Here is an 8,537-nt window from a genome sequence, read left to right on the forward strand (position 1 = left end):
ATCTTCATTATGATGTAAAGATGTCATTAAGTACAGTCGAACCTAGGTATCTCAAACTCATTGGGGCTGAGGAAATACAAAGGTAATGCGAGGATTCGAGACATTGATATTGAGGTTAAAATACATAAAGAGACAGTGATTGATTTTCCAACTCACTTCCATATATGCATACATCATGGTATTTGAGATATTGATATTCGAGATATCAAAGATCAACTTTATTTTAGTAAATGCTATTGCTTATTTATCTAAAATGTCACTCAGTGCTATGATATACCTTTGGACTTTAAGGAGCTCGAAATATACTTGCAGGTGGCAGCATGAAGGAGACCGTGGTGATGATACCTGTTGATGTATATGCAGCTGATGATGTCGACATAGAAATTAATTCTGTTGATCCAAATGACAAGGTACAAAAATTCAAACTTGTTTTATTTTCTAGCGAAATAGTTATATAGGTCAATGTGATGTACCCTTAACCCTATGTATATAGAAAATATAAATACATTGGGTACTTTCATTAGTGTTATGTCAAATTTTTACCATAGCCTACATATATTTGGCAGATTGAATATTCATGGGATTAGCATAGCAACTAAATCAACTGAGTCATGTCCAAATTTCTAATTTTAGAGAAGTTTTGACTAAATCTACCTAGCTTTTAGATTTATTACTAGTTCTGTATCTTATATGTTTTGAAATTCTACAGGAAAGAGATGGCTTCCCTGTTGTCTTGGTACTTACAGGCTTTAATGTAAAATAAAAGGTTAGTAGGATATATTTGTGTTGGTCTAGTGATGGGTAAAAGTAACAAAGGTTGAGGTTTTGCTATAATCATTAGGAATTCTACTCTTTACAGTTTAACTTCTAAACTCTTTTGGGTTCATTGATTGAATATCTAAAAGTTATTTCTGTTTTGTGTAACAAAAACTGATGTGGTAGGAAATCCTTTTTCTGCCCCGAAGGTCAAAATTTGAACAATATTGTCCATCCTGTAACTTTTCATCTACGTACCTAGAAATTCATGCATTTTTAAATGGAATAATCGATTTTGAACGGAAACCGATAGGTGCCAGGGTATAGAATTAATATTTATTTAACTGGCGGCCGCCACTTAATTTATGTGGCGGCCGCCACTTAATTTAACTGGCGGCTGCCACTTATTATTTGACGGCTGCCACTTTAACTGGCAGCCGCCATATAAATTCACTGGTGGCCGCCACTTATTATCTGGCGGCCGCCATATACATTAACTGGTGGCCACCAGTTATTTTATCTGGCGGCCGCCACTTAATTTATATATGGCGGCTGCCAATTGCAAAACCAATGTAATTCGTATCACTGAGTGATTATTTTGGAAAGATTTAGAATAGTAAGCAAACACACAGAATCGTTTTTCAAAGTGTATAGGGACAGTCGGAGGAGAATTGTCTTCTACAATTGTTGACAAGCAGAAAAGGAACCTAAATTGTCTCTTTTGTCCAAATTTCGTACTCGTAAATTGGAGGGAGGGGGCTCCGCTCATCCTTAATAGGGGATCAAAGTTTTACATACAAATATATAGGGAAAATCTTTAAAAATCTTCTTCTCAAGAACCACTGAGCCAGAAAAGCGACGATTTACATGAAAGCTTCCTGACATAGTGCAGATTCAAGTTTGTTAAACTCATGACCCCCTGTGGCTAGGATGGGGCCACAATAGGGGATCAAAGTTTTACATAACTAATAACTGATAAATAGATAAAAAGCTTCTTTTTTTTTAAAATTCCTTAAGAACCATTAGATGAAAGAAGTTTACATTTGCACAAAAGATTCCTGACATAGTGCAGATTCAAGTTTGTAAAAATCATGGTCCCCGGGGGTAAGCACAGTAGGAAATCAAAGTTTTACATACAAATGTACATTGTATAGGGAAAATCATTAAAAATCTTCTGAAAAATCACTCAGCCAGAAAAAATTACAATTACATGAAAGCTTCCTGACATAGTGCAGATTCTAGTTTGTAATCAAAGTACTTAAAGTACTCGTGGGAGTTGAACATTGTGGAAATTCAGTTAGAAAAGATAGTACTGGAAGGGTAGGGGGATAAATGACTGAATATTATCATGATTTTAGATACAAATCAACTGTTGTTGTTTTTCAAAGCGTTACAACAGCAAACATGGATAATGGAAGGCCCATGGGCCACAACGCTCCTCGAGTAACTGAAGTCGTGTTGTTGTTTTCTAGAATTTCACCCCTTTATACATGTATTCTCATGAAAAATGTGACCACATATTATGGCCCAAACATTCAAATCAATTTGGTTATCAATGCCTTACAGTTATGAAGAAGTTTTTCCCCTGTATATATACATTCAAGTTTAATCCTAGTTATAGGTAATTCTAAGGATTCATTACTTGAAAAGGTAGTCCAATATGCTAAACTGTCACCTGAGTATACTACAGTCCTGTAGAGGATCAATGGAATGGTAAATAATTGTATAATAACTCAAAATAAATGAAATACAAAAAAATTAAAAATTGTCGGGCATCGGAAATGCACAAGCCGAGTTGCGCAAGGAATGGGCATAGAGGGAACCGGCAGAAAAGTTTTTAAGAATTATCAAGCAGGGAACAAAATTTTGCGTACATAAATTTCAGCCGACTTAAATCCTTTGTGACCTTGACCTTTAACCCTTGACCAAAATCAATAGGCTTCTTTGTCTCATCAAGGGCGATAATCCATCTAAGTTTAATTGAGATCCTATAATTTGTTAAAAAATTATAGTGCAGAAAACAAAATTTTCTCCAAATTTCAGTCTATTTATAGCCACTGTGACTTTGACCTTGTGACCCCGGAATCGATAGGCTTCTTGTCTTACTTAATCGATCTAAGTTTGATTGAGATCCTATAATTCGTTCATGAGCTATGGTGCGGAAAACAAAATTTTCTCCAAATTTCAGTCTATTTATAGCCAGTGACCTTGACCTTTGACCTAGTGACCCCAGAATCGATAGGCTTCCTCATCTTACTGAGGGCGATAATCCATCTAAGTTTGAATGAGATCCTATAATTTGCTCAAGAGCTATGGTGCGGAAATGAAATGTTGATGCGTGCCCGCCTGCCCGCCCAAAGGCACTTCATCAGATCATAAGCCGAGTTCGACTTCATCGCAACTCCGCTAAAAATGAAACACTAGTCAAATAATGTTATTTATTGCCAAGGTATTTGGGATATTATACTGTGGCTCAAACAGGGGGTGAATGAACCTAACAGTATGGAAAGCATATAGTGGAATCAGACTTGTGATGCTGGAAATCTATAGTGATTAATAAACTATACATGTACAAGATCCATAACTTTTTTTTTTCAGTTTGTGAGGGAGAATCCTCATGTCTCTTTCATCTGTACACAAATAAACAATGTGTTTTGACCAGAGCAATTTCCAATCCTTTTTGCAGCATAAATTCAACATTGTGGCAACTGGGTTAAACTTTGATAGTGAAGTAATACATATGGCAGCACCTTATTCCATGCTCTTAAAATTTCTGTTTGACACGCACTCATGACATCCACTCAAACATTACAGAGTGCAGCAAAATCCCATTGTAATAGGGGATTCAAAATGGATAACTGGTACAAAATATGGTACATACTATTCAAAAAGGATAATGAATTTGACATATTGATGTCTTGGAAAAGGAAATTCTGACATCGGGGCTCTAAGCGTTTTCAAACATTGTCATTTGATAAAAGTGTTCTACATTTTTAAAAATAGAGATTAATATGTCTTTACATACATAGGTGAGAAAGTTTCCATTATTCCTAGCCGAGACATACCATGTATGCGCAAAAAATTCATAAACAAATATCACACTACTCACGTAGAAAATATGGACCTTACCGTCATCAAGCGCAGCGAAACACGCCATTTCGAGATTATAGTCGACGAAAGCTCGGTAACAGTAATGAATAAGGTACACTCATTTTGTATCTATTTTGTGACTTTCTTTATTAAAAGGAACAGTTCTCTAATGTGTAACGTGCAATTACTACGTTATTCAATAACTTGAAGCATGAAGAAGTTTCACTTTGCCACCGGATATAAGAAATTTTATTTCGTATTCCGATCCCAATCGAAAGTTGTTGACTGGGAATGACATGTTTTAATTCAATCTACATGTAACATCAAGCATTTTTTATATCACATTAAAAAAAACAAATATATACACATACACAATGTTGTAGAGTTATTTCTTGTAAATTTTCTGAGGTTTCGCACCATATTCGATATTTCGCGCCACGGTGTCAATAGGGCTTGTGTGCAGTTGTCGTTCGTTTCCCTATCAATGTTTATATGTGACGCTGCGCTACAAACGACAATCTTCAACCTTATCTTTTATTTTTCTATGTATATCAGTATCAATTTGATCGAAATCTTGTATTCAAATTGATTTGAATACAATATCATTGCATTTCTTTACATGTCAATTATCAAAATTAGATTAATTCAGAAAAGTTACATGGATTATTTAATGGCGGATGTTTATAAAAGTTTATGTTGATTTACCTAGGAGTAAATCAGCTGACACAGAACCCCCGCTGACGACCACTATACAAATCAATACAAATTACTGCGCAGAAAAGTGCGTGATGACCCAGGGAGATTGAACATAGTTCAACTCCCAAAAATCATGGCCCCTGGGAGTAGTTTCGGGCCACAATAGGGATCAAAGTTTTACATGCGAATATATAGGAAAATCTTTAAATATGAGCCAAGGTAACTCAGGTGAGCAATGTGGCCTATAGGCTCTTTTTTAACTTCTCTAAAATTACCTGGCCAACTTTGTCATTCAAACTGGTTAGATTTGATATTTTGTTCATAGACTGTTGTATTAGCCTATCAATTTTCATAAGAAATGAAGGAAAAAACTTAGTGGATGTAAATATGATTTGATTAGGATGTAAAATCATTAGTGGGGGTACCCATGAATTCCACAAAAATTGAGGTACAACAAATTCTAATGTTTCCACAGTATTTATTTGAATAAACGCAATTTAGGCTGTATTTTTCAGGACCAATATGAGATAAATAGTGACTATTTATCTGGAGTTGTGCACAATGAGCCAAAATTATCCAGATTAGCAAGAAATGGCAGTTTATTAGAAGGAATTAATGAACTTCCTACTAGTTGGATTTCCTTCAACTTAGGTAGGTTGTTAATTTATATTGTTATATTCAGTAATGTATTCTCACTGTATTGACGAATAGTCAACAATTGAAATGGTAGCCCATCCAAAAGATATTGACTAGTCAATATTTTTTTAATGCTGACCGGATAGGAATAATATGGAGATACATGTAATATTCTGATAATTTCAATGTATTGCATCCAATTTATAGATTCGTTGACTGACGTAAATAAACCTTCACGAATCAAAAACAATGTGACATCATAATACCGGTAGGTATTTAGTCAAGACACACAAACAATGGATGCACAGTGCACCGGTTTGCTCGCAGAATTAACAGATACAAGGATTTGTAAATGATTGATGAGTAGAGAACCAGCTAGTATGTCTGTAATATAATTCCTGTGAGTGAAGGAGTATTATCAGAGTCTGTTTGGGTGACAAGGATAATTTTAGAATGTGGATGACATTGATAATGTGAGCCCCCTAATCAGTGTTGCCCTCAATTTCAGTCAAGATTTGTATAATATGTTTCTCCCAATTTTTCCTTTAATTCTTGCAGTTCTTCCAGGTATATTTGATTGACAGTAATTCATAAAATAAAAATTTTTACATATAAACTAAAATATCATTTATTTTTCAATTGGTGACATATTTTAAAACAGATGTAATACTACAATAACAGATAATCATTGTGCACCTGGTCCCATAATTAGTACCATACCCAACACCAAAAATATTGATATCCCCCCCCCCCTTCCCCCCAATTTTGAGACTGAAAATAACCAATTTTTAAAATCACCATAAGCAGACTACAGTAATAGTGAAGTGTCAGGGACAAACAATTTATTTTAATTCGTTATAAACAGAATTTATTATATATCTGATGAGTTTATAGTGCTTTTCAAGACTAGGCAGAATGAAACTTACTGAGCTGTAAGCATAGATTCACCAGAAGTTTGTAACTATGAAACATTGTATGAATTGACTTTTTACTAGTTACTTATTTAAGGGATAAACTGGAATAATACAATCTAGACTGCCATAGCTCTCTGTATTACATGACTCTGTCTTATGTGATCATATTTAGTCCCATCCAATGTAATATTCTACATAAAAACACTATTAAGTGACCTTCTGCCTTAGGATATGAGCAACTGTGATTTTTAGTACCAAAACGACATCTAAACTGTTTTAAGTGACTTTGAGACAAACCTATTTGTTTACTCCATTGTTCGTAATTGAAAAATGGTGTCCAAAGTTGACTAAAACATTATATTGTTTTGTTTTGTTAATTACATGTATATAAAGTCTTTACTCTTTTTCTCATAAAGGTCATTATCACTTATCCCTTAACTAGGCGTTTGATGACTCGGCAATCCAGGTACTCGTACCATGTCCTTACAATGACTTTTGTTAAACCCTGTATATACAGCAATTAATTTGACCTCTAAACAGCAATTTTTTTTTTTTGCATAAATATCTGGACATTTGAAAAAGCACTTTTCAATTTATGTATTTATATAAAGAAATCATGTAATCAATCTGTGTTTGAAGGATATATTGGGGGATAGCCTATCTCAGTCAAATAATATAAATGGCAAATTGCAAGTCGGACACCTGGAACATTGTTTGAGATATTTTTTTATGCAGTTAATGTTCAGAATTATCTTGATTTATTAGTGATGAAATTTCCTGTGAAACACTTTGTAAAAGTGTACAAAAATTGGCATAGTTACAGATAACATAACCAAGGTGTGCATTACCTGCCAGCCAAAAATACATTAACATACTTTTATATCCCATTTGTTTCAAGAATTTTATCAATATAGTTGATGAATCAACTCCCCTTATACCATTTTGTAAGTAATTTTTTACAGAATAAAAGCATCTAAAATTTAAAAAATCAGTCACATGTGCATTAATTAAAAACTAGTTTTTAGATATAGATAACATTTCTGGAGTTAGTATAGTTTCAGGAATGAGGAAGCCCTGGAGACTAGTCTTGGACTGTTTAAAAGGGACTCCCTGTCTTGTGTGACTTTTTTCTTCTTAGCTTCTTGAATGGTCACATAAGACTGTGAGTCTAGACTGTAGTTGTTAATATTAAAATAAATGCTATTTGTTCATATGATATAAAATCCCCAATATCTTTCTGTTTTTACATTATTTTTTCCATTTGAATGGCTATGGGTACCATTTCCAATTGTTTGAAAATAAATCATGTTTTATAGCATTTCGTTTAACAAATATTGCTAAAATTTGTTTCATATTATTTCTTCATCAGAGGTTAAGGATTTGATTACTATTCAGTCCCAGGAGATGCCAATCAGCAGTGAGTCCATCATCATCATTCCAGATGGAACGAATGAGGAAGTTAAGGCATGTCTCTTGCAAGTCCAAAAACTGAGTAAGTTTTAAATCATAGATATATGCTAATTATGTCCTATTTTTATCATTAGGTATTGTTACCAGTCCAGGTCACGGAGTCGTTTCTCGCCTATGACAGCAGCATTCGTTGAAAAGGGAACACGGACTATCGTACCAAAGTACAGACCGAGAAAAAATGAAGAAAAAGAAAAGTACCTGCCATGTGCACACTGTTTGGCCGTTGTTGTAGCTACAGACTTATGGAAGCACCAAAAGTCATGTCCAGCAAACAAATCTCAACAAAATTTAAAACATCCTGTATGTGAAGGACGTTTGCTGTTACCCTGTGACTCTGAATTTTCGGAAAAAAAACTACATCAAATTGTTTAAAAAAATTTCTTGCTATCTCCTTTGTATTTTAATACATATCTAAGATGTAATGATGGTTAATTTATCTTCATAAATGCACAGTTTATTCAAAGACCTTATCTTATCGATTAAAGTTTTTAAAGTTTCTTTCATAATGAATTTTTCGATTAAATGTTAACATTAAAAAATAACCCTTATATTCATTATTTGAAGTAATAAATATTAAATTTATTTATCTTATACATTACAAACTGATATTTATATCCCCCAAACGAAGTTCAGGGGGGTATATAGGAATCACTATCTGTCCATCCGTCCGTCTGTCTGTCTGTGCAGATTCGTGTCCGGGCCATAACTTCTTTGTTCTTTGACATAGGCATACGATATTTGACACATGAGTGTATCACCATGAGACGATATGTCATGTACCTTCATGACCTCCATATGACCTTGACCTCAATGTCAAAATTAAAGGTTTTTACAATGGATTTGTGTCAGGGTCATGACTTCTTTGTTCTTTGAACATAGGCATACCATATTTGACACATGAGTGTATCACCATGAGACGATGCGTCATGTACCTTCATGACCTCCATATGACCTTGACCTCAATGTCAAAATTAA

The 8,537-nt window shown here is 34.1% G+C and overlaps 1 long non-coding RNA gene across 1 annotated transcript; it reads left to right on the forward strand.

Moving 5' to 3' along the window:
• The first annotated feature begins 709 nt into the window (after positions 1-709).
• LOC130049980 (uncharacterized) lies at positions 710-7,893 on the forward strand. The gene is made up of 3 exons (XR_008798326.1): positions 710-766; positions 5,058-5,193; positions 7,462-7,893. It is a non-coding gene; the product is annotated as an uncharacterized LOC130049980 (long non-coding RNA).
• Positions 7,894-8,537: the final 644 nt, after the last annotated feature.

Source organism: Ostrea edulis, chromosome 9 (genome assembly GCF_947568905.1).
Source record: "Ostrea edulis chromosome 9, xbOstEdul1.1, whole genome shotgun sequence".
Taxonomy (NCBI): domain Eukaryota; kingdom Metazoa; phylum Mollusca; class Bivalvia; order Ostreida; family Ostreidae; genus Ostrea; species Ostrea edulis.